This window comes from Paroedura picta, chromosome 2 (assembly GCF_049243985.1).
Source record: "Paroedura picta isolate Pp20150507F chromosome 2, Ppicta_v3.0, whole genome shotgun sequence".
Lineage (NCBI taxonomy): Eukaryota > Metazoa > Chordata > Lepidosauria > Squamata > Gekkonidae > Paroedura > Paroedura picta.
Genome location: NC_135370.1, coordinates 30309111 through 30336416, shown reverse-complemented (window position 1 = coordinate 30336416; position 27306 = coordinate 30309111). Strand labels below are relative to the sequence as shown.

Here is a 27306-nt window from a genome sequence, read left to right as displayed (position 1 = left end):
CCTTTATATAGGAACAGATGACATGAGGGTGAAATATAGTTCTATTTGAAAAACAAAGCAAAAAAACCTGAATAGGTATCCAGCCAGGACTGAACCTGTTCTTAACAATCATTCCTGTTTGTTCATATTATACTGCAGGTAAAGTATCAAGAAGGTCACTTGAAAGCTCAAGGTTAGATACGCTGTGGAGATTTTTCAGTTTGGGGGGGGGGGTTGGCTGTACGGCCACCTGGTTTTTGGTCCAGGGTTCGTCCCCTTGAGTCTTCCCACTACTACATGGGAGCCTTTGGCCCACTTCCAGTCTGCCCTGGATTTTTGCTGCTGCATGACCTAGCCAAAGGAAAGGAAGTGGTAACTTCCCTCCATTCACTTAAATCGTCATTCATTGTGACATGGCGAGAACTCCCCAATCACCTTCCGGTGCCATTTAAGTGCCTCCCCCTCCAAGTCAGAAATATTTTTTGGGAAAAAATTACTGGGATCGTATTGTAATGCAAAACCACTACAACACACAAAAGGGGATTGAAAAATGGGCTGTTTTATCATGCCATCCCCCCCCCTGACACACACACATACACAAGCAGACTGTCCCAAATCTCTCTAAACCCAAGAAAACCAAACAGGTTTTTGTTGTTGTCGTTTTGTTACTTTGGAATAGTGTTGTAATATGATTGGGTTTTTTTTTTTTAAAGGTTTTGAGGTTAGATGACAGAAGTGACACTTTGGGGGGGGGGAATAGTAGGAGCCATACCCCAACTGGGGACGGCCCAGATTTCCTGCTTCCTGATAGCCCAGTCTTGACATAAACACTGTTGGATTCGGGGCCAAAAAAGGGAATGTTGATTTTTCCACATTCCCTTGCCTCATTCCCTCTTTTTATTTACCAACTCCAACACCAAACTCCAAACACTGAACTGAGAAAATCAGACAAACAGGCAACTTATATACATTTCAAGCAGCCCACCGTGAGCCCTGATTGGCCCTAACCGAAGCAGTCTGATTGGCCCTTAACAGGGCCCTCGGATTGGTTGATTTAATGTCTTGTTCAAGACATCATTTGCATGGCATGTCCACATACATAACACCTCACCTCTCCTCCCATTGTCTAAAATAGTGGTCCCCAACCACTGGGCCGCGGCCCGGTGTTGGGCCGTGAAGGCCCTGGCACCAGGCTGCAGCTCCCTCTCCACGCCTCCCTGCGATTTCCACACATGAGCAATGCGCGTGCGCGGCTGTGCATGCACGGCATGCGCGGCCAGGCAATTGCCCTCTCTGCTGCCGCTGGTCCCCAGCCTCAAAAAGGTTGAGGACTACTGGTCTAAGAGACAGGAGCTTACAGTCTACGCCAGGGGTAGTCAAACTGTGGCCCTCCAGATGTCCATGGACTACAAATCCCATGAGCCCCTGCCAGCATTCCCAACTCATGGGAATTGTAGTCCATGGACATCTGGAGGGCCGCAGTTTGACTACCCCTGGTCTTGGGGGGGGGGGTGTTGATTCCTTTATAAAAAAACAAGAGTTTAGCAAAATCACAATGTGTTTGTGGTAGCCGTTTGTAGTTTCCTGTGCAGTCTGCTGACATCTCAACTGTTTTGGACAAACGGTTGTGTTGAATTGTTGAGCCACCTCCCAACAATACATACGAACTTGTAAAACTTCTGCTTTTAAGAAACATCTCTGTGTGTACCCCTGCTTGTAGATTTTGAGTTATTTCCAGATTATTGAAGTCTAGAGGGGGAATAGAAAGCAAACAAAATCTCGCATCTAACCTTTTCCTAACAGACCTATGCTTCGATAGCCATTAAACAGTGTCACATGACCATCCATTTTATGGTCTGGTTCCCAACCAAGCAAGCCTTCCTTAATCACAGGAGGCAAAAGGAGAAACAGAATAGTGCCCCGATCTTATTCTCCTTGGTGTAAAATGGGGTCAGCCTTTCTGTGTGCTGCACAACACTCTCCCTTCTCCACTGGCAAAAGAGACTCTGAGAATTTACCTCTAATGTTACCACAAGCAAAGTGAATTTTTATATTTTTCATTCTCAACAATGGCAGAACACAAATGGGTTGGATTTTCTATAATCTCCCAGAGGCCCCCTCCCATCCCAATAAAGGCTGCCAGTTACACCAATAGTTCACAATTCAGAAGAATTGTAGGGTATATAAATCAAATAATAAACGAATACAAACGCTGGCCAAATCAAAACCTGCCTCTAAATTATTTGCAGGATTTGAAGAGCTATGCAATTCCACGGGGCATCCATTTTTACTGACCAACAAGCCGAGGGGGCTTCGAAGATGGACGAAATTCAGTCCAGGGCTTACTTTGATATTAGTTTTGTGCCATTTTAATTTGGTTATTTAGATATTATTCAGGCCGTGCATTTCCTCCCAGTAGAGAGCCAGTTGGGTGTAGTGGTTAGGAGTGTGGACTTCTAATCTGGCTAGCCAGGTTTGATTCCCCGCTCCTCCACATGCAGCCAGCTGGGTGACCTTGGGCCAGTCACAGCCCTGATAATGCTGTTCTGACTGAGCAGTGATATCAGGGCTCTCTCAGCCTCACCCACCTCATAGGGTGTCTGTTATGGGGAGGGGAAAGGGAAGGCGATTGTAAGCTGCTTTGAGACTTCTTCGGATAAAATGGCATATAAGAACCAACTCCTCTTCCTCCTCCTCCTCCTACTCCTTCTTCTTCGAGATATCACAAAATCTCCCTCTTCCATATTCACTTTAAAACAACACCCCTGTCAGGTAGCTTAGGTTGAGAACAAATGACTTGTTTAAGAGATGTTGTCCTTTTGAATAAACCGATGATCCTGGCTGATGAACCACAGAACATTTACCAAGCCACAGAGATATCTAACTGCGGGAGCAAAAATGCTCCAAAAACAAACAGTTCATTATTAACATAATGCTCCAGGTGTTTGGGTGCCGTGAAACACCACCACAAACCAGCTTTTTGTGGGGCATATTTCTAGCTTGAGACAACACCCAATTTGGCTTTGAATATATTCCAGACTTCAATTTGTGCGTGTGTGTTTGTGTGTGTATGGGGGGGGGGGGTTCTGAGCATGTTAGTTAGCAATGTTAAAATTCCTTGATTTATTTCATGATTGGAAAGTAAACAGGGCAATGTGCCTGTATGTGTATGTGTGTGCAAGCAAAGGAATGAGAAAATTAATCCTCTTTGCTGAACAGAACAGCAGAAACCCCCATAATTCTGTAAACGGCATTTCCTGCTTCAGCTGAAACGGTTTGATGTTTTTCAATAGAAACTGTAGCAAAACAAAATGAAAAAAAGGGGGGGTGAGGGGACAAAATGCTTTACAGTTATGAAGCGGGCTTCCACAGTTACCCCCTCAATGCTCAGGGATTATGGGCTCTGTGTTTGCATTCAGACCCCCCCCCCCCTTGAGAAGATCTTGAGCTTTCGGTCTTTGGGGAGACAAGAATGTAATTGAAACATGACATCATGCTAAAGGTTGGGAACAGGGTAAAAGCCGAAATGGCCCGGAACGCACTGGAACAGGCATTAAACAAGCATTAAGAGTACTTCAAAAAACAATGGGATACATACAGACACTTGAGAACAATGTTTTAGAAATGAAAAGGCAGAAATCCCACACCTTTATTAACCGTTACCAAGGCTGATTCTGCACTTGCTTTGTTTATTCCGTTGTGGATCCTGCTGAATTCAGATCGATTTGAACTCAGGTCTTCCTCTATTTCAACAACCCCCCCAATGAAACAGAAACTGTTCTGCACATGATTAGGGAAGCTCATGGGGCGGGGGGGGGGAGCCAAGCGCAGCAGGAGCCTCTTTCTTTTCTTGGGGGGGGGAGTGAGAGGAGTGGAGACAGCAGATGAGGGGGAATAAGTCCAAGAGACAAATCTCTGCTGAGAGAAGTTAGGGCTTCTGGAGCCTCTGCTGAGAGAAATTAGGGCTTCCCCTTTAAGGGAAGCCTTTGAATTGACACCCTGGACAAGCAGAGAGCTGCACCTTTACTCATGCCGATTGTTCAAATATCGAGGGTTATATCCACTCCAGGATATCGCGGCGGAAAGGTAGGGTCACTCCAGATCAATCCTGCTTGTTGCAGAGGGAAAATTTAAATTGCCCAAAATCAAAATGGAAATCACATTCAGTGTAGAGGGCAGGGAGTAAATCGACCTGAGATTGGAATAAAAGCTACATGCAGATTCAGCCCAGGACAAAAAAACCTCCAGAACAGGCCAGACTGGGCATTAAACAAACAAGAGAACCACAAAAAACAGTGGGATGAATTACAGACACTTGAGAACAATATTTCAGAAATGAAAAAGTGGAACTTTCACCCCTTTATTAACCCCTTCCAGGACAAAATGCCTCTTGAAGTTCCCAGACTGGGCATTAAACAAACAAGAACACCACAAAAAACAGCAGGATGCATTAGAGACACTCAAGAACAATATTTTAGAAATGAAAAAGTGGAACTCTCACCCTTTTATTAACCCTTTCCACCTGGAACAGGCTGGACATTAAACAAATAATAGTTCTTCAACAGGCAGTGGGACATATTTAAGGTATGCCAAAATAGTATTTTGGAATCTAAATGCAGAAGTATTGTGCACTCTTTGGGGTGAAAATACCTCCAGAACTCTCCAGAACAGGCTTGAATGAGTATTAAACAAACCATAGTACATCATAAAAAAGTGGGAGGCATTCAAGGCTCTCCAGAACAATATTATGGAAATCAAAACACAAAGCACAGATTAACCCCTTTCAGGCCAAAACGCCTCCAGAATGGAGGGAAGGGGAAGGAGCATTCCACAGTTAAGTGGATGCATTCCAAACTGAGCAGAGGTTTCCAGAGAGGTGCTGGGTAGTTGTTGCTGATGGGTTCAGGAGTGAACAAAACAAACAGTGGGCCAGCTAGAGGCTTCAAATTCACAACACCTCTCTCAGGATTGTGAAGCTTCACAAAACTTGCTGGGCACATAGGGGGGCATCCCGGGAAGAGGCGCTGCATGTAAGCATATGCTGTGTCTACATTTAGCATTCCAAAATATTGTTCTGGAGGTGCCTTTAACACGTCCCAATGTTTTTTTGCGGTATTATTTGTGCAATAGATCAGTGGTTGTGCAGATTAAAGTCATAGGACATACTCAGAAATAACACATTAATTCCGTTTACATTTGATAGCACAACATCAGAGCTTTAGAACTCCTGAAAGAGTTTTTTTCATTTCCAATATATGCCCATCAAAGGATTCTCCTTCTTGATAATGCATGCTGTACAGTCTCCTAATTAGCCTGGGGGAGTACGTCCATCCTTTTAAAACAAGAGCTGGCTCCAAAACCTTTAGCATGTCATGGGCAGACTTTTGTCTTAGTAAATCAGGGTATTGGGCTATACTCACCATGTGCCGAAAACTTCAGCTGCAACCTACATGCATGCCTTTTTGCAAAAATCATAAATTCATTAAAAATATGGTATTGACTGTACCCATAACCTAAAAGATGGTGATGGGTAGACTTATAGTAAAGTCTTAATAGTCTGAAAATTAGCTGAGTGCCTGATTTGGCTGATAAGCACAGTGTGCAGATGAGTTCGCGTGGTCAGAAAACAACAGACAAAGGAAATCAATATAGAAAGTAGTTATTAGTAGACTTAATTCTACACATAAAAAGTTAAAGAGAAGATTCCTATTCTAACCTAAATAGCTGGATGGGTAGAGATGCTGGAGGCATCTCTGCACTCACCATGTTGCAGGCATGAAGGAAGAGGGAAAAGGAACTGGGAAACAGGAACTTAACCCTCTAGGGACAGGTCAGTGTTCCTATCTATCTCATTAACTCTATGGTAAAGAGAGTGCCTATTTGTAGGTAAGGCAAAGAGGCATCACTTTGGAGAGAGCTAGTTCTAACGAGGACTATAATTGGCCAATCAGAGATGGTATAAAAGAAAGGGAGTTACCTAACTCTATTACTTGCCTGCTGATCTACTCTGGTGAGGAAGAGACTTGCTGAATCTAATTCCCAGAGATTTTGCTGGTTGACTGGCTGAGAAGATCACAATAGTTTGGTTGCAGGGAATTTCTGGAAAATGTTACCATTCCTTTTTTCTCTCTTCTTTTTTAAAAACTTATTTTTCTTTTTTGTCTCACTCTTTGAGTTTCTAGCGATGTGTGGGTGAGTGAGGGGATTGTGATTTTTTTATATTCTCTTTCTCTTCTGAGCTTTCTGGCTTTTTAATTAATTATTTTTAAAACTTAACATTCTATTTTGATTTTCTCTTTGGATTCTGTTTAGCCAGCATACTAACTCACATGACTCTGAGAATATGTCTCCCCTTATTATGGAAGCCTCTTATTATTAGAGCCTCTTGTGGCGCAGAGTGGTAAGGCAGCGACATGCTGTCTGAAGCTGTCTGCCCATGAGGTTGGGAGTTCGATCCCAGCAGCCGTCTCAAGGTCGACTCAGCCTTCCATCCTTCCGAGGTCGGTAAAATGAGTACCCAGCTTGCTGTTGGGGGGTAAACGGTAATGACTGGGGAAGGCACTGGCAAACCACCCCGTATTGAGTCTGCCATGAAAACGCTAGAGGGCGTCACCCCAAGGGTCAGACATGACCTGGTGCTTGCACAGGGGATACCTTTACCTTTATTATGGAAGAGCCAATTTATAGCATTTGCACATTGTTTTGCTTTGTTGAATGTTGCTCTAAAGGGGGGGTCCAAGATTAATTTTCAAAGAAAATCCTCTAATCGAAGGTCTTAATCTGCTCAAGTTTGCTTCTTAGTTATAAAGGTTTCCCTTTGTAATGGCTTAGTTTTGGAGACCTGTTAAAGAATAGCTAAATCTTTTTGAATATAGCCCTCTATCTTGACAGCTGTTAAAGATGATCCAATGACTCGGTGGTTTGACAGCTGTCAAAGATGTTCTAATGTTAATTGGTTTGACAACTTATTTGCAGTCAAAGCTCAGGTAATTGGCTTCAGCTGTTTACAGTTAACTCTTGCTCCATTCAGCTGGGGACTGTTAGCAAAGATGTACTTCACCATGGTGGCTTGTGGGTCCGCATAATGCAACAGACTGGATCCATACAATGTAGGTTGTTACACCGCTTGGGAGCAACAGTTGGAATGTATTAAATGCATTGGGAGTAGTTCTTCTAGATATTGTCATAGCTGTTTGTATTTTCTTTTTTTTTTGTATTTCAGATCTTTTCAGATGAAATGTGCTATCACAGAGCAGAGCTGAAACAAGGTATTCAATACTGGAACCTCATTGTATATTACTGCATGCTACTGCAGAATAAAATATGCAACTGGAGTAAAAAAGAAGACAACTCTTATATGGTGGACCTTTGAATTTTTTGGTTGGTTTTGCCAGCTATGCCACAGTGGGTTTTATTTTATTTTATTTTATTTTTTGTTTATGATGTTGTAACCATTTTCTGTGGCTGCCTATAAGTATTTGGTTACTAGTTGGTGCCTTTTTCCCTGCCTGTTTGTAGTCCATGAACATCTGGAGGACCACAAGTTGACTACCCCTGATGTAAACCACCCAGAGCTGTGAAGAAATGGGCAGTATAGAAATATAAATGAATAAATAAATAAATAAATAAAATTAAATAAATAAATATGCATTATTTATCACCCCCACCACCACACCATTGGGTATATTAGAAATTGTGGCAAATATATAGAAAAGAAATATAGAATATGTTGATGAAATTAATAATATAGCTGAAAAACAGCTTTATGAAATTAGAAGTTTGAAATTTAAAATACCTGAAGTAAGAAATATTGTAATTCATAAAGAATGTTTTGAGGATTATAATGAAGGGGATGTTGGGAAGAAAACCCTCTACTTGTTTTATATTTGACTAGTAAAAAAGCCCATTTTAATTCGTAATAAAATGGGCGCTAGACTGACCTTGTGGCGGCTCCGCGGGAGTGGGAGCGGACGTCTTCGGGGCTTGTCCGGGCGAGGCGTCCGCAGCGTGCGGGAGAAGGCTGCAGGGCCCCAGCCCCGCGGTGGCAGCCATCTTGCCGAGGGTTCCCTGGGCGCGGCTGTGAGAAGGAAGCAGGGCCCCGCCCCGGCAAGGGTAGCCATCTTCTGCCGACTCCCGGCGGTCGGAGCAGCCATCCAGTTTTAAAAGGAGAAAGCCGGCCAGGGAGGCTTCTCTTTAAAAAGAGAAGCCGGCTTGCTGGGGCGGCAGCCTGACGCGGTGAGAGGCGCTTTGCGCCTCTCACCCCATCAGGCCGCCGGGCAGGGAGCCCCCGGCAGCCGCGCTCCGCGCGACTGCTGGGGGCTCCCTTGGGCGGCGGCCTGACGCAGCGAGAGGCGCGAAGCGCCTCTCACCGCGTCACGCTGGAGCAACTGTGAGCCGCGCTGCGCACGGCTCGCAGTTGCTGGGGCTGAGAATCAGAGGGACCAATCGGCAGGCGCTTTGCGCCTGCCGATTGGTCCCTCCGATTGTCTGTCATGAGGAAGGGTCCAATCCAGACCCTTCCTCATCCCGGACACATCCCGCCCCAAAACGCCTTACTCCTTTATTTAGTCTGTGGTGCCCGTGGCGCCACGGGCAGTGTACAGACTAGTCTTTCAGTTGCTTAGCCTTATACCTAAGAAGGGACTCTAGAGTGATCTCATTTGCAAATGCTGGCAGGGGCTCATGTGAATTGTAGTCCATGAACATCTGGAGGACCACAGGATGACTACCCCTGCTCTAAGGTATCCGCAGATTTGTCATAAGACTCCTGGCTTGTATTAATTCTTTTATGTCACAAAGGGTAAGTGTCTTTTGAGATCTGAAGCTTAGAAGTGTATTCCTATCTAATGGTTTTCTGTAGGAGGAAACACTTAAAGAGCCCTCATTAAAAAAGTAAAACCAAGGTGTTTAAAAGGGTATTCGTTTTGTATCAGTATTGGCTGCAAATGTATTAGTGGGGTGCTGCTCATTCACCCCTTTTACAAAAGACCCTATGGATAATTTCTCACTGAAAATTAAGGAACATATCATCCAGAAACCATGCATAAAAATGTGCGAAATGATAAGATGGATTAATCTCTAAATTGCACAGCCAGTTAAGTTCCAATCCCATCATAAATTAGCAACTACTTTATGACTTGTAAACATGATCATATGGATTTAAGAGTCTTTGATCTGAAGACAGTTCCTCACAAGATAAATTGGAAAACCAACATTGCTCAGATTTTGCTCTAATGCAAAGCATTTTTCATTTGTGTTTCTTAATACCTGGGAGTTTGAATAATATCCATCCATTCACGCTTGTCACTAATTAGATGATGAGGCATGTGGCTATGTATTACTAGGGCTCCAAAGTGCTCTCTTTCGAATTAAAGACACTGATGGTCTCCCCATCATACTTTAAAGACCATGTCATTCCTTAATGACATCATTATGAGAATCCCAAGTACAGGATTTGTTCACACAGAATTTAATAATGAGGCTAGTCCTCAGTGATTGTCAATTAGTCCAATTAGAATTTAATTAAAATCATTAAAACCTCATATTATACAATTTAAAACCATTAAAATGTTATCAAACGTAATAGACCATATATGCACTATACACAATATCCCCAAATATTCAGTAGGTGCAATCCAATTTTGCCATTCTGTATTCACCACTTTTATCCATTAGCATAGTATCTACTGAACTCTGTAAGGTCTTGGTACTGATTTTCTGATTGATCTCTTTATGCTGGTTTCCTGGGATATCCAAGATTTCCAGCACTGTATAATTGCTCCAGTCATTTACCATGAGTTCCCACAGGAAAGCCATAGAATTCTATTTCTTCAGTGTTGGTCTATAATTTTACTTGTTCTTCCAACTCTCTGTAATATCTTATCTTCTTTCTACACACCTCAGTTAACCCTTTCCTATATGCAAATTGAACAGTGATATCCACCACTATTGCCTTTTTTTTGCACAAAAACCAAATCTGGGTTTTGCAGTTCTCCATCTATATTCCTAAAATGGGTTTCATGATGGATTATCCAGCTCCACTTCTTGGCTGCATTTTCCAAAATATCGCAGATTTTATTGTGCCTATCGATCCTCATTGCTTGAAGGACCTGGCATTGACCTAAAATTTGGGAACACTACTTGTATCTCTTCAGGCATCTTCTACACCTTTTATTTACTTCCTTGATTCCTTTTCCAAGAAACTCTCTTGTAGGGATCAAATTGGATCTCGACTTCAAAGCTGTTATAAACTGTCTTTCAAAAAATCTATTCCTACCCATAATTGATTTATTACTAATAACATCATCTTTAAACATCTCTATTCTCCTACCCTTACAGACTAATGACATTCATCTTTCAAATTCTGAATCTCTATAATCTCAGGGCCTTCATAATTCCTCTTTAACTCATTATCTATACCATGTACTATCCATCAATCTCCTTACCATCATCCTCTTCCATAAATCTGGTATCTCTTCGGGAAGTCTTCCTAATTCTGTCCATAACTTCTTATATTTATCCTGCACTTTCCCAATTCTACATTCTTCCTCCATCACATTATCAGCCACTTACTCTGTTCTACACCGTCTAGTCAATCTTATCCTAAGCACAACTTTTTCCATACAAGCTATTCCAAGACCTCCATCTCACAAGTGGCAATAAAATAAATCATTGGTTGCCAACTCTGGTAACTCATCTCTTTAAACAGACTCAAATTCTATCATCAAGGTTGTCCCGCTAATCTCAACGTGATCTGAGACAAATAGTTTTCATACATTCTACCGTCTGTCTAGGCTTTAAAGAAGTCATCTCAATTTTCTTCAGTCATCCACTTGTTCAACAACACTTCTCTAACTAATCCTTTCCATGGATCAATCTTTATCCCAAAATATTTTTCAATCTATCCTTCTCCTCTCCAGTTCTCCTAATTGGACAGTCATTAACCACAAAAAATCTTACTACTCAAGCTGATATAAAAATTCATGACATTTTTTTTAGTTTGCATCCTTAATCCAGTGATCATATAAAAAGCATTTACTACCTTCATATTCTGTTCAATAAGTACCAATCCTTGCTCAGTGACACTAGGTCATCAGCAAAAGCTAATGCCAATACACTCCTGGATCCCTTCTACCTTTCTCGTATCCTTATTTTTATTTACTTTGATGAATCAGCCCAGACTGAACTTTGCCATTTCTATACTCACAAGACCCTCACTTATACATCATTACTTCGTCTCCATGTACTCCTTTAACATGGTTTTCTAAAACCCTACATTTTCTAAAATGTCCTTTACATCAGGAGTAGTCAACCTGTGGTCCTCCAGATGTTCATGGACTACAATTCCCATGGGAATTGTAGTCCATGAACATCTGGAGGACCACAGGTTGACTACCCCTGCTTTTACATATCAGGCATGCTGGAGATGCCTCTGGAAACTCCACTGCCCATCCACCATCACAACTCCCCTTCAATAAAATTTTCTCCACATCCCCATTATTTCCTCCATCTCATCCACCTCCACCTCAATCAATTCAATCTCCCTTTCTATCCTAACAACCTTTTCAAATGTAACATCCTTATCTGCACTCATCTCACCAATCTCCTCAGATACCTTAACAGATATCTTTTTAAAACGTTCATGTTAAAAACACACAAAGCCATTGTTGAAAAGTTATGACACACATGATAATACATAAAGTGGCCAGTAAAATAAATAAATAAATTGTGAGAATAAATAAAGAAATTATGAGATGATAGGTATAAGTTCAAACGACTCAAATCAATTTTCAATAAATAAAAAAACCCACAACTCTACAAGTCAAGAAATGTCCTCCTGGAAAATATTATTTCTTTAAAACTTTAAAATAGTACAGTGAGCATTACAACCTAAGACAATTCAACATTAAAAATCTTTAAAATGAAGAGCAGATGTAATAACTCATTAAAAACTTATGCACACACCACCAACCAGAGAGGAGGCCAATCACAGTTCTTGGGGGAGATATGCTAAACAGCACAAAAAAGCAACACCTTCCAAGGACCTTGCACAGAGCAGCCAAGTCAATGCAGGAGACCTGAGAGAGGTATGGATTCCACTCAAGCACCTTGAAATGAATCAATGATCAGGTGGGTGACCGCAGAACAGGTGCCGTGTTTAGCTCCTGACAGCTCAGTTCAGATGAAGGCTCTTTAACTGGTCAGGTTTCACCAAGTGAAATTGACGTCTCCTCTACACTGCTACCTTTAAAAGCCTGCCTGACGTTTTCCCCTATGAGGATTTATAACTGCACTGGAGCCGGGGTGGATTCAAACCACAAAAGGGCACGGAGGGAGGCAAAATTTCACTTGCTCTCCCTCCTTCTCCCAGCCTGAACCCTGTAATTTAAAAACACGACAAGGATCCGATCATTAATCTTCCAGCATCTTTGCTGTTTTGAGCTTCAGTGTGCACAATGGCTTATCCTTGTCTGGAGATATTTTTAGTCTCAAGGTGGGAGGAATCATGTGCGCAGATGCAATTAATTCAGGGTTAGATCTTGTACAAGGATTTCAAGTCCTCGAAAGGTCTTCATGGACAAAGACGTAATACAGATGGTTCCCTTAAAAGTGAGAAGGAGACAGATGAATGGCACGTCTGACTCTCACTCTGATCCACCCTCTCTGGTTTTTCGGAAGGATTCAGGACACTACAATGTATAGAGACTCAAAACAAAATCAAGGATACCATTCAGTTTCAATCCCTTCTTCTGGAATCTAAAGGGGTTGCATATTTCAATTCCTGAAGTTCACCTTCCTATGTTTAGAAGAAGAGTTGGTTCTTATATGCCGCTTTTCTCTACCCGAAGGAGTCTCAAAGCGGCTTACATTCGCCTTCCCTTTCCTCTCCCCACAACAGACACCCTGTGAGGTAGGTGAGGCTGAGAGAGCCCTGATATTACTGCTTGGTCAGAACAGCTTTAAAAGATGCCCCAGAAACAAAATGCTGAGAAAAATGAGTGGAAATCCCACGGCAGTAATATGATCTTATACATTATACATTTTGGCAAGCAATTAAATATATATATATTTAAAAGACGATTTAGGAAACTTAAATGCATTCCTTCGACACATTATAATTCTTGCTCCAATTAATATTTGCAATTGAAATCTAAAGAGCATAAATTTGGCGACACAGGGGACAGGACAATAAATATGTCACTTGCCATTCATGAGAAGTATTTTCAAGACTAAAACCACGGGTAGAGCGACTTGTTGTGTTTTGTGAATCTCAGAGGGCAAAAATGTGCATCAGGGAGTCTCTGTAACTTTTCGAGTGGTGCGTAGTCAAGACTACAAGCCTAACATTTTTGCAGTCAAAGAATGTACCCTCATGGTTGAAATCCTTTAGGAATGTGTGATTTCATTGTTGTCTTCTCTTCTAAACCTTGTGGGTTAAGATTTCATTGTTTGCTCAAAACCTTGGAGGTACTCAACTATTAGCGGTATTGAATGATCAAGATCTTGGGAAATATTATGAAATATTATGGTCATTATTTTGGAATTATATTGAAAAGTAGGTTTTAGACTTGGTGAAAAACCTTAAAAGATCTCTGCTTCCCCCCCCCCCCCCAGTTGAAACTGGCTCCCCTTCCCCTGGGCCAAAATCGCCTAGTGACACCTAGTGGAACATCACAACTGTGAACAGAAGGGTTGAGGTGCTGGGGGGGGGGTCAAGGGATAGATATTGTTGCCACCATCCATGGTATAGTTCTGTTAGCAATATGGTAGTTTTGCTGGTTGTATGGGGATTGTATTTTAGTTTTAGTATTTTATGTTTTTAATGTAAACCGCCATGAGTCAGCTGGTCCAAGAGTGGTTGTCTAAGTCTTACGATTAAAAATAATAATAATTATGTAGCAGCAGGTATTTGGAATAGTTTAGTGCCACAGAGCTGGGCTTTACTCTTCCACTTGATTGGGTTAGAAGAGGAATCTAGTATATTTGATTCTTCTAACACTTTGTTATGTATGTATTTTTATGTTTTGTTAAGTGAATAAATCTACTGATTTTAATTTCTGAGGTTCACCCTCCTATGTTTAAAAAGAGTCTCCATAAATAAAATGCTGAGAAAAATGAATGGAAATGCCACGGGAATAATATTATCTTATTCACAAGATATGTTAATATGTACCTTTTAGCAAGCAATTAAATATATATATTTAAAAGACGATTTGGGAAATTTAAATGCATTCCACCGGAGCATAATGATTCTCGCTTGAATTAATATTTGCAATTGAAATCTATAGAGCATACATTTGGCGACACAGGGGACAGGACAGTAAATATGTCACTTGCCATTTATGAGAAGTATTTTCAAGACTAAAATAAAGAGTGACTTCTTGTGTTTTGTGAATCTCAGAGGGCTAAAATGTACATCAGGGAGTCTCTAAGTTTTCGAGCAGTGTGTAGTTAAGACTACAAGCCTGACTTTCTTGCAGTCAAATTGGAATGTGCCCTCGTGGTAGAAATCCTTTAGGACTGTGGGGTTTCATTGTTGTTTTCTCTTCTGAAACTTCTGGATTAAGATTTTGTTGTTTGCTGGAAACCCTGGAGGTGCTCAACTATTAGCAGTATTGAAAGATCAAGATCTTGGAACGTATTATGAACAATGGTCATTATTTTGGAATTATATTGAGAAGCATTTTCCGGACATTGTGAAAATCTGTAAAAATTAATAACATAGCAGCAAGGTTTTGACATAACTTAGTGCCACGGAGCTGGGCTTGACTCTTCCACTTGGTTGGGTTAGGGTAGAAGTATAATATATTTGATTCTTGTTACACTTTCCTCTGCTATGTATGTATTTTTATTCATGTTTTGTTATTAAGTGAATGAATCCGTACTGACTTTGTTAATGCATAATGAAGGGTTTAACCCCCCCCCCCAGATACTCTATAAAAGCTTTTTTCAACTTTTTGACCATAGAGCAATTCATCACAAATTTTAGTTTGTGAGCAGGTTCACACCCATCTCCTCCCACCACTGACCCCCAGGTCCAACACGTTAACCACTCTATTTCAAGTTTGGGGCCTCAGGGCAGACAGTTCCCAGGACCCCGTCTTCTCCTGTGCTCACAACCAGGCACTCATGCTCTTTCCCATCCACCTGCATGTCTCCCACCTGTTTGTGTGTCCTTCCCTTGTCTGCCGACAAGTAATTCCTCTGCCCATGTTCACAGCTTCCTGAAGACCTTTCCCCAGTGACGCTGGGCAGTGTCTGCAACAGGATGTGGGGGGTGAAAAGTGCTACCAAATGAGTTGACAGGGTGTTGCTGGTATCAGTGAGCCCCACCAGAAACTCTGTGCCTTGACAGCTGCCCCTCCTAAGGGAGAGAAAGCCAGCTTGGTGAGGACTTCTAATCTAAGTTAGGAGTGAGGACTTCTAATCTGGTGAGCCGGGTTTGATTCCGCACTCCCCCACATGCAGCCAGCTGGGTGACCTTGGGCTCACCACAGCACTGATAAAGCTGTTCTGACTGAGCAGTGATATCAGGGCTCTCTCAGCCTCACTTACCTCTCAGGGGGTCTGTTGTGGGGAGAGGAAGGGAAGGCGACTGTAAGTTGCTTTGAGACTCCTTCTGGTCAAGAAAAGCGTCATATAAGAACCAACTCTTTTTTGTCTTCTTCATCTTGTTCTTCATCTGGGTAATATATTTTAAAAATTCTGATATGGAGCCCACACTTTAAAATATAATTATAAGGACCACTGCTTCTATTAGAGAGCCCATTTAGTGTAGTGATTAGGAGTGTGGACTTCTAATCTGGTGAGTCAGGTTTGATTCTGCACTCCCCCACATGCAGCCAGCTGGGTGACCTTGGGCTCACCACAACATTGATACAGCTGTTCTGACCGAGCAGTACTATCAGGGCTCTCTCAGCCTCACCCACCTCACAGGGTGTTTGTTTTGGGGAAAGGAAAGGGAAGGTGACTGTAAGCCGCTTTGAGACTCCTTCAGGTAGAGAAAAGCAGCATATAAGAACCAACTCTTCTTCTTCTTCTTCAGTAATATCAAGACTCTCTCATCCTCACCTCCCTCAAAGGATGTCTGTTGTGGGGAGAGGAAAGAGAAGGCGACTGTAAGCCACTCTGAAAGTCCTTCGGGTAGAGAAAAGCGTTATATAAGAACCAACTCTTCTTCTTTTCTTCTTTGGTACCCCTTTGGGTCATATTGTCCCCTAGGCCTTCCTCATGTAAGCTGTGCAGTCCTGGTTCAAATCCTCAAAGTCACACACAGGAGTTCCAGGCATTGGGGAAACCCAATATAGTCTTTATTTAGGGAAGTCGGCATGTACAAGTATTCAGTGTCACAGATGGGCATTGTCGAAGGCAAGGAACAATAAAGAGACCCAAGCCGATTTAGGTGCCAATTGCTCATCCAAATCGTTTACCCGTTTCATCCATAGAAACATGAGACAGTCAGTTGCTTTCACATGAGAAATGTAAAACATGATTGTCTAGCATTCTATGCTGGACGGAGATGAGAGCACCTTTGCACTACAAAGCATCTCTGAAGTGGAAAGCAAAGGAGAGCTAGGGAGGGCAGGCAGCTACAAGAGGCCGGGGGAGGCCAGTTCAACTCCAGGTTGGCAGAAACGTCTAACCCAGGGGTAGTCAAACTGCGGCCCTCCAGATGTCCATGGACTACAATTCCCAGGAGCTCCCTGCCAGCGAACGCTGGCAGGGAGCTCCTGGGAATTGTAGTCCATGGACATCTGGAGGGCCGCAGTTTGACTACCCCTGGTCTAACCTGTCATGGGCCGTCTGTGACACATGACAGTGAACAAGGGGGAATGAAGATTTCACGGGGAAAACTTTATCCTTGAGTGGCGCAGACTTGCAGTCATCTGCCTTTGCATTTGGCAGAGTTCTTCTCCTGAAGGCAGTTTAAGGGCTGCATTAAGATTCTCACGGCGACGGCTCCTTCCACAAGCTAGATTGTCTGCTTGCCCTTGAATGGCGTGAGGGACGGATATTTTGAATCCATGATTACACTACGACCCCATCAATGAAGCTCTTTGCCATCTTGAACCTCTGTCTGTTTCACTCGCTCATCATTTTCAAAGTGGCTTGGAGCAATTGCCTTGACTGGGAAGGAAGAAGAGTCGCGGTAGTTTTGGAGGAATTGGAAATAGAACGGTGCTTCTTCCAAGAAATGTATCTGACGAAAAGGGTTATTGCAGAAGACAGAATATTATATGTTTCCGTTTTGGAAGGGAAAGTGTGATGTAGGGTTTTGGTAGGTTTTTTTTTTTTTTTTAGCACTGACATTTGATTAGATCCAACTTACCTTCACTTAAAGTAGGACTTCAAGTTTGCTTAAACAGAGATCACGTTTGTCTCTTGAAACCATATTGAAAAAGAGAATGCATTGCCTCCCGTTCGCATCGGCCTCATTTATATTTTCCACGAGAAAGGGAAGAGGGCAATTCTTATGCCTTTGTGGCCTCAGCTGGAGGGAAAGGGGGCTCTGGGCACTCAGTTTTGTGTCTCCTGTTGCTGTTGGATCGGGAGTGATCATGAAGTGACAGTACAGTTTTTTAATGAGGTGTTCATGGCACTTTGGCATGGTGACCACTGTGATTGCTAGCTAATATTTATAAAAGCTTATCTCTGTACTTCTCTGTTTATGCATAGCAGGAGGCAAGAGAGCTGAGGAAATCCTATTTATATATGCAGTGCTCATGGAGGTCTGTTAAGGATAATGTTCTACCCATTCCACAAAAGGATCATTTTCCATGCTGGAAGAAGAAGGAAGCATCTAAGCCAGATAACAACTCAGGCTTCCTCTCATAATGGCAATACCATGTATGTGTGAACATGTGTGTGTGTAAAGGGCCAGTTTATGGTGTCCTAGAACTATAGAGCTAGAAGGGAATTCCAGAGTCATCTAGGCCAACCCCCTGTAGAATGCAGGAAATTCACAACGACCTGCCGACTCACCCCAACTCCATGCTCAGAGGATGCTCCTCCCACCCATCCCTCCCAAGAATCCCTGGCCAGTCTGGCCTGGAAGAAGTTTGCCTCCAATCCCGAAGTGGCAATTGGCTTTTCCTGGGCATGCAAGAAAGGGCCACAAGAGCCAAGCATCAACACAATCCCTTCTGCCCTCCCACTCACAATCTGCCTAAATTCGCAGAATCGGCATTTCTGTCAGATGGCTATCCAGCCTCCGCTTAAAAACTTCCAAAGGTGGAGAACCCACCACCTCCCGAGGAAGCCTGTTCCACTGAGAACTGCTCTGTCAGGACCTTCTTTCCGATTTTGATCCAAAAATTCTTTTAAAGTAATTTCAGTCCATAGGTTTTCAAGGCAAGTGGTTAAGCAGGGGTGGTTTGCCATTGGCTTCCTCTGCAGAGTCTTCCATGGTGGTCTCCCATCCAAGTAGTGGCCATGTTTGGCTTCTGAGCTCTATTGAGTTTGGGCTATGCTATTACCATCCCCCCTCCTCATTCATAAAAGCTATGTATTATACATTTCAAAAGCGACATAGAATACATTTCATGCTAACTAGATTTGCTTTCTCTTTCCTTGGTCAAATACAAGCTGTCTCTCTCTACCCTCAGACAGATGGATGTGACACATTACAGGGACTTGGAGTAGATACTGTCCATCAAAGCTTATCAGAAGCTGTCCATCGAGATCCCATTGTTCAACATCAAGTACCAAGCAATAAGAAAAGCTAGAGATAGGGGGCCATTTTGCATTGCTAAACAGTCAGGCACAAATGAATGAAACAACAGCTGTTAGCAAGTCTGCCCTGGTTTGGTTATTATTTAGTCTGGCTGTTTCACTCCTTTAAGCACAGTGACCCAGCCAAATGTGTACTTAACTCTTTGATGGAAGTACCTGATTACTCCAAAAGCTCACTTTTTTCCCCAAGAGATTAACTTCCCGGTCAACATATATAGGATTTGGGCTTAAAGTGCTCGTCGCTGGTGAGATCAGGATGGTTGTATAAGTCAGATGTCTTCAACCTACAGATAGAGACACTCAGGTTGGTGGTGGACTCTATGGAACAAGAACTTCCCACTCAGGCTTACCAGTTCTTCCAATAGTGCTATGCCAATTCTGGTGCAAAGCTGGAAATGACATCGCCATGTTGGAGTGATGCTCTAGGATTTACCCCAAACCCTATTGTAAAACCCTGATACAGCAATATCATTGGCCCAGTGTTATGTCTTCCCATCTCCTCTCCCTTCATCTCCCACCAGTTGCCAGACAACTCCATTCCTACTGGGTCACAAACCCTTGGAAAGCAGCCCTTTTTTTCAAGGCCTTTTGGAAGATGCATAGGGACCAAGGGTGCCATGCCTCCTCCCTCTCTTTGCATGACTGCTGAAAGGTCTCTCACTCAGTTGTGCAGAGTATTCCTCCATGGCTCAGAACCTTGGCTTCGTCCTCACAATAGCACTCCTCCTGGTGTTTTCCTCTCCCTGGCTCTTTCGGACTCTTGCCTATGTCCTGGCCTTGATATTAATGAGGTCAGTGAGGTCATGGATTTCGATATCCGCAGACTGGCTTCCTCTCTTCCTGATGTTCTATCACATATTTGCTGCTTAATGGTTTCTCTGCTCATTGGGTCTGATGTCTGGAAAAGCTGAAGATCACTGATGGGATGGATGTAATGGGGAAATAGTAACAAGCATGGACCTGTAAGGAACTTGTGAGGAAGAGATACCCCACCCCCTTGCTTCCCCCCCCCAATGTCAATAATGCCCTCTCTCTTTCCCTTCTCTATCATCCCCCCCACTTGCTTTTTCTCCCTTCCCCTTATCTGTCAGTCATCTCCCCTTTCTTTCTCCCCCTCTCCCTCTCTTTCATATCCATGCTTTTCCCTATCAATCTTCTCCTATCTCTCTTTCTCTCCCCCCCACCCCCTTCTTGCCTTGAACTTGTTGTGGGCCTCTGGGGCTGACCTTTTCAGGACTTCTCAGAGACCCAACGTGGTGTAGTGGTTGAGAATGGCAACCTCTAATCTGGAGAGCTGGGTTTGATTTCCCACTCCACATGGGCGACCTTGGGCTAGTCAAAGTCTTGGTAGAGCTGTTTTCAGAGAGCAATTTTGTCTCTTGGCTCCACGTACCTCACTAGGCATCTTTTGTGGGGAGAGGATGGGAAGGCAATTATAAGCCACTTTCATAGAATTATAGAATCGGAAGGGGCCATCTAGTCCAACCCCCTGCTCAATGCAGGATCAGCCGAAAGCATCCTAAAGCATCCAAGAAAAGTGTGTATCCTACTTTGAGACTCCTTCAGGTAGTGAAAGGTGGGGTCTAAAAAACAACTCTTCCTCTTCTTCTGCCCTTGCTCCAAGAGCTACCCCAGTGGGGCCCTGAGAGTTGGCTCATCAGTAGCAGGGCCCCTGGGAGCCAAGGCCCTGGCAGCAGGGCCCCCAGGAACTGGTCCATCAGTGGCAGGCGTTGGCATGTCAGTAGAAAAGACCCTAGGAGCTGCTGCCTTGGTAGCAAGGCCCCAGGTGATAGTGCATTGATGGCCGGGCTTGCATAAGCTGGTGAATCTGAGTCAGGGCTCCTGGGAACCATGTCAATTTTGGCAGAGCCCTTGGAAGTGGGTACATTGGCAGCAGGGCCCCCAGGAATCAGCATCTGGACTTGGGAAGTGTTCCGTGCACGAGCAGCAATGCTATTCTTTAGGGGAAGGATTTAAAAAAAACAGTTTTCAGATTTTTCTGTAAATCGGAGGGGTGTCCCCCAAGTTTGGAGAAAAATCTAATTTCGGTCCATGTGGACTTGATCCATAGGTTTAGATATCTGCAGATTGGCCTGCATTTGAGAAAGAGATATACTGGTACGGAACTGTGACATAGTGGCTACTCCAGCAGCTCAGCGTCATCAGCTTCTTCTTGGAGATGACACCTATCTGCTTTGTGAGGACAACAGCTGTTTCATTAAGATATAAGCCCAATCTTTCTGTAGCTGTTGTCACAGATCCCATTTCCTCATGCTCATGCTCACAGGGGCTCTCAGGTATCCGGAATCCTCACAAGCAGCCTCCACTCCTGCTAGTTGCCTCTCTGCAGAGACTTAACCCATGTGATCAAATATTTGGTTCTAATATAAGGTGACCAGATTGTCCCATTTTTTGGAGGGACATCTGGGGGTACCTGGCAAATTGTACTTATGTTGAAATTTAAAAAAATATATTACAATACTATTTTTGTGTTCTATGTGTTCTATGAAACTTTTTGTTGCTCCATATAGACCAAATTTTTAATCAAGAAGCCCCCTGGTCAATGGTGTCCTGCTTTGCCAATGTTAAAATCTGGTCACCTTATTCTAATACCATGATACTGTCAAGATCTGCCTGACTTCCAGACTCCTGCCATGACCCTGTTGGTGCCAGCTGCCAGTGTCCCATGTCATTTTGTGCATTGTTATCTGCCAGCGGGGAGCGGGCATGGGAAACTTAACTGATTGTAACAGGTTTTATTGCTTTGCGTTGCTTACTCATTTGTGTAGTCTAATTGCCTGATTTCTCTTGGGAGGACTGAACTGTGTGAGGAGAGAATTTGGACGTTATCAGTGCACCTGGCCTTGAGTCAGCCTTGCACGAGTGATGTCATGTCCACCTTAGCGCAAAACTAGTTTGTGAGCTTTTCCTGAGAACAGAGGGAAGCCTGCTGGTTGTCTATTGGGAGTGGGGTTTCTGGGTTATATTGTTCGGTGTATTGCCTATCAAATCAGTTTCAGCAAGAATAATCGTGAACTCTGTATCGCTATCTCAATAAACAGGTTTGGTGCTAAAGCCAAGTGTGTTCATTGAGCAAGTCAACAGGGATCTGAAATATATTCAGTAATGACCCATCCCCTCAATAAATCTTTGTTGGTCTTAAAGGTTCCATTGGGCTCAAATTTTGTTGTGCTACTTCAGACCAACACGGCTATCCACTTGAATCTATCCCCTCAATGTTTAGCTTTCAATTTCCTAAATGTAAGGGGGAAAGGGAGAGGAAGGAATACATGCATTCTTCCCACGTAATTCAGTTTCTAACCGATCAGTTAACATAGTGAGCTACTAATACAGCCACGTCTTTTTTTTTTTTTACTTCACTTTAGAGCAGTGGTTCTCATCCTTCCTAATGCCACGACCCTTGAATACAGTTCTTCATGTTGTGGTGACATCCAACCATAAACTTATGCAAGTGTCCTTTCACAGAAATTAAACCGAAACTGACCAATGACGTGAAGATCCATTGTTCATGATTGTATATAAATTGGTTTGTTTCCGGGGTTCCACAGTTCAGTTCTGCCTCTTGTCTGGCCGAGCTGCGCCACTACCTGGAGCATCTGGCGGGAGACTGCACTGTGCTGGAGGCGCTGCTGGAGCAGCTGGTGGTTGAACGTGGGCACCTGACGGAGGAGTGGCAACAGTGGCAGCACCACCCCGCCAAGCTGCTCGCTCTGCCGTGACCCCTGTGGAAAGGTCATTCGACCCCCAAAGGGGTCCCGACCACCAGGTTGAGAACCACTGCTTTAGAACATGAGAAGAGATGTCAAAATCATGGCCACGTGAAGCATGAATGTTCCTCCTGAAGCCATTCCCCTTCATTTGCAGGAAGATCTTTTGAGAAAGCGACTGTTAAGAAGTAAAATCCATTCTCAAATTTAACTTCGTATTGTGAAAAAGCCACCTATGCCCTCAGTAGACATGTGAAGGCTGAGGTAAACAAAAACCGAAACTGGAAATGCACAGGGGAAAAACTCACACACATTTAGTGCCTTCCCATGGTCTCAGGTTTTTTTAATGGAAAATTATAGAATTCAAAGTCTTAGGATTCCTGGAAAAGAAAATAGGATAAACCCATATGAGAATGGATTGCGGTTGTCTGTTACCTTCTGATCCCTCCACTTTCCCTGAGGTGCTTAGGGGAGGGGCTATGGCTCAGTGGTAGAGCCTCTGCTTGGTATGCAGAAGGTCCCAGGTTCAATCCCTGGCTTCTTCAGTTAAAAAGGGATCAGGTAGTGATGTTGAAAACTGGCCTGAGACCCTGGGGAGCTGCTGCCAGTCTGAGCAGTCAATATTGATATTGATGGGCAAATGGTTTAATATAAGGCAGCTTTGTGTGTCCATGTGATTGTGGCATACCTGGAACTCTTGTCCATTTCCTTACAATTAGAGAGAACGAGTGGTCTAAGACAGCCTTTCTCAACTTTTTTTTTCTGTTGGGAAACTCCTGAAACATTCTTCAGGCTTTGAGAAACCCCAGAAGTGAAGAATATGGTTGGGAAGCATAGGTACGTACCCACCAAGGGTCCCTTCCCTTCCAGGCCCATCAATGACCATTTTGGGAGGGGTGGCTGAGTCAACATGACCATAAATGGTGATATCACCCAATAAATGTTTAACAGATTTGAAAAAAAAATTAATTCCCACATTTCCAGGGCCCTCAAGAAGCCCCAGGTTTCATGAAACCCTGTCTAAAAAAGCCTGGTCTGAAATTATGCAGTAGGGTTTATGGCTTAGTAGGGAAGGGGGTCTTTCCAGTCCTTCTCTGGCACTCCAACAGCTACACCACTGTGGTTTTCCTTACTAATCGATCAGAACGACATGTAAATTCATTTTGTGTCCCTGTGAGACGAGTGGCTTATAAATAAATAAATAGCTGCGTATGTTGGAGTTTGGGCAATAACCGATGTCAATACCTAGAGCTATTGCTTATGCTGTGCAAGATGGATACACATCAAGGTATTCACGGAGGGTACCTAGTACCACAGGCTATGCTGATATGGTATTCAGCATCCTGTTTATTTACCGGCTTTGCAACCCAATGTTCTCATCGGTATTAAGATACTGCAAGGTGACCCTTATTTCTCCGAGACTTTGAAGTGAAGGATAAGCTTTAAAAAAATTAAAAAAGCCAAACCCAATAAATTACATTAATTTCAATTAGCAAAGCCATCTCTCATTTTAAAAGAATTGCTGATTATAGCATTGCCGAACTCCCCAGAGCGACATTTTGAAAGCAAGAGTCATTTGTGAAAATTTTGAGGGAGGGGGGAAAAAAAAGCTGAGCACAACTGCTCCCCCCCCCCCACCCTTCCTGCATTTCATTATGGGCTGCACAAAGCACAGATGATTTCCTTCTTTCGGATCATTTCCGCTAAGCTGGTACTTTAGAGATCGCAGTGTTAGATGAATTATTAAAGGACTGCAAACACTTCAAGTCACAGCTCATTCAATTAGGAGCTGTCTTCCTTTAAATGACATGTAGGAAAAGTGCTTAGAACACTATAGGCATTTCCAGATTAGCAAATCTGATATTAAATGTTACACAGATCCTGGCGTGTGTGTTTCCGCTGCCTGAAAAACCAGGTGAAGAGGAAAATGCAGAAGAAATATGAAGCCGTATGCTTTTCAAAAATTCTTACGTTTAAGGTTTTGCACCATAAATAACTAATTGTCCTTGGATGACTTCATACATACATTTCACAGAAAGCGAATAGATTTGAGTGTTGCTCTGAAGTTGCAAAACAAATGTTGAGACCACTGATATCTTTAAGACCAACAAAGTTTTATTCAAGGTGTGATTTTTTGCATGCACACTTCCTCGGTATCATAGAAAGTTAATGTTAAACCATTTCTGCATGAGGAATCTTCCCCTGGACAGCCTTCGAATGTTGGTGGCTTTTAGAGCTCCTTCCACATTGTCCAAGTAAAATAAAACCTTCTTTAAAGTGTAGACGGTCTTTTTAGGATCAGTCAGGCAAAACACAGCTCCTTTTCTGTTTTCTGGAGATGGGGAATGAAGCTTGGGGGTGGGGCAGGTGATCAAGCAGCCTTCTCCGAATTATACAGGAGTCTGAGTGCTTGGTTTTTAAGCCAATAATTTACACAAAATGACTTTTTGGGCTATTTTCCAAAATAGTCCAGGGACTATTTTCAGCACCTCAGAAATCCACCAAAGTACAAAAGAACATGAATCCCAAAGGGGGGGGGGTATAATGCTGTATCGTTCTAGTGTTTCTCCATAGCAATGTTGATTTTTATTTTAAAATGCATCTGTGTTGTGGCATTACTGCATAGCAATGTGGAAGTGCCTTTAATTTTTTTAAAATAATTTAAAAAATAATACTAATATTACTGCTGAAGAGTTACTACACATTGTGATATTAATATTAGTAGACCCCTACAAATTTGGATATTATCTGACCATTTTGGGATTGAACCACATAAACCAAAATATTACCAGAGACTTAAGTTATTTTCTACAAATTCATCACCCATAGGAATACAATTAGAGAAGATTGAGTTATATTGGGAATATCACTGATGAAGCTATCAAAAACGGACTATACCTGGAAATCCATTTTGAAATTGTTTTGAATATTGGAATAAATCATTTTGCCATCGCCAGCTTGATTCTTTTTTCTTCTGCTTAATTGCGGCGGAGAGGTCTTTACCTGTTATCATAATTTTAGAGTATGTGGTCTTTCCCCCTCCTCGGAAGTCTAACCACTAGCAAGTTTGAATAACAAATTTTAGGAAATATGCCCCTTGGTGTACAGCTGGATTGTTATCAACACTCTGTATTAAACATCCTAAATTCCCTTTGATCCCCATTGGATTATTGGATCCACTGAAGTCTTATTTATTGTAAGCAAATATAAGCCTTTTCTCTTCTGGGTCCTCCTAATTTGGTTCATCAAGCCGTCCCTCTTTATGGTAGTCACAGCATGTACCTGAATAGGTTGCTAAATGATTTGTCTAGAGAAGAACGTGGACCCACTAAATGGCATTCCAGCAGGAATAATGCCATATAAATGGATTCATCCGAAACTGTATGGTAAAATTTGTCTTCTCCATCATTGCACCCTGATGAACAGTAGCAGATGAGTAGAGGATGGGAGCTCTCCTTAATTCCATAGGATATTCTCTGAATGTCCCCTGGGAGAATTAAAATGTGAGAAGAGTTGTTTTTTATACACTGCCCAAAGGAATCTCAAGGCAGGGCTGAGTCTGCACTTACTTTGTTTATTCCATTGTGGATCCTGCTGAATTCAGATCAATTTGAACTCGGATCTTCCTCTATGTCCCCCTCCCCATTGAAACAGAAAAGTGTTCTGCATGTGGTTAGGGAAGCTCAAAAGGAAGGAGAGCAAAGCGCAGCAGGAGCCTCTTTCTTTTCTTGAATGGGGGGGGGGGGGAGAGGACTGAAGAGGGGGAATAAATCCCAGTGGCAAATCTCTTCTGAGAGAAGTTAGGGCTTCCCTTTTCAGGGAAGCTTGCAACCTGGGAACCAGGAAGCCTTTGAACTGATGCCCTGGCCAATCAGGGCTTTTCCACAGTGTTGGAGGCTCAGCTGCAAGTTAGTTCGGGATAAGCAGACAGCTGCACCCTTACTCATGCTGAGTTTTCAAATATTGAGGGTTATATCCACTCTAGGATATTGCGGGGGAAAGGCAGGGTCACTCTGAATCAATCCTGTTTGTTGGGTAAATATGGAGTTTAGATACCTTGTTCAGCTGTTCATGCATTGAATGTGTCATGGGAGTAACAGAACTTGCCGTCTCGATGGGACTGGCAGTGCAAGGTGGCACTCCCCCACATGCAGCCTTGGGCTCACCACAGCACTGATAAAGCTATTCTGAATGAGCAGGAATATCAGGGATCTCTCGGCCTCAGCCACTTCACAGGGTGTCTGTTGTGGGGAGAGGAAAGGGAAGGCAACTGTGAGAACCAACTTTTCTCCTTCGGTAGTATCAGGGCTCTGTCAGCCTCACCTCCCTCACAGGGTGTCTGTTGTGGGAAGAGGAAGGGGAAGGAGATTATAAGCCGCTTTGAGACTCCTTCGGGTAGAGAAAAGTAGCATATAAGAACCAACTATTCTCCCTCCCTCCCTCCCTCCCTCCCTCCCTTCCTTCCACAGTGTACATTGGATTACTCTTTTTGATAGTAGACTTTCTATTGTACACTCCCCATTTTTTGATTTTTGTTCATAAATCCAGACGATTAATCAAAGTTGCAAAATTCCCCTCAGTATCACCACATTCTCTCGCCGGTATGTAATGTTTATCTGGTCCATCTGGTTGGACCCACCATTCAGGAGCAGACTGGTGTGTCACATGACTCAAGAGGGAGCCCGTCCATGACCCTATTATTAAACACTTGACTCAAGAGGTGTTTTAAACAGCTGCCAGTAGGACTCACCATGCTTCAACGAGCCCCTATTTGGGCTTATTTGTTTGTTTGTTTTTCAAGTTGCTTTGCTGCAGTTATTTTGATGTGCAGGTGAGGAGCAGAGCTTCGCAAGCCACTTCATCAGTC

General features: G+C 43.1%; 1 non-coding gene across 1 annotated transcript; it reads left to right on the top strand.

Moving 5' to 3' along the window:
• The first annotated feature begins 22909 nt into the window (after positions 1 to 22909).
• TRNAT-GGU (transfer RNA threonine (anticodon GGU)) lies at positions 22910 to 22984 on the top strand. Its single transcript has one exon. It is a non-coding gene; the product is annotated as a tRNA-Thr (tRNA).
• Positions 22985 to 27306: the final 4322 nt, after the last annotated feature.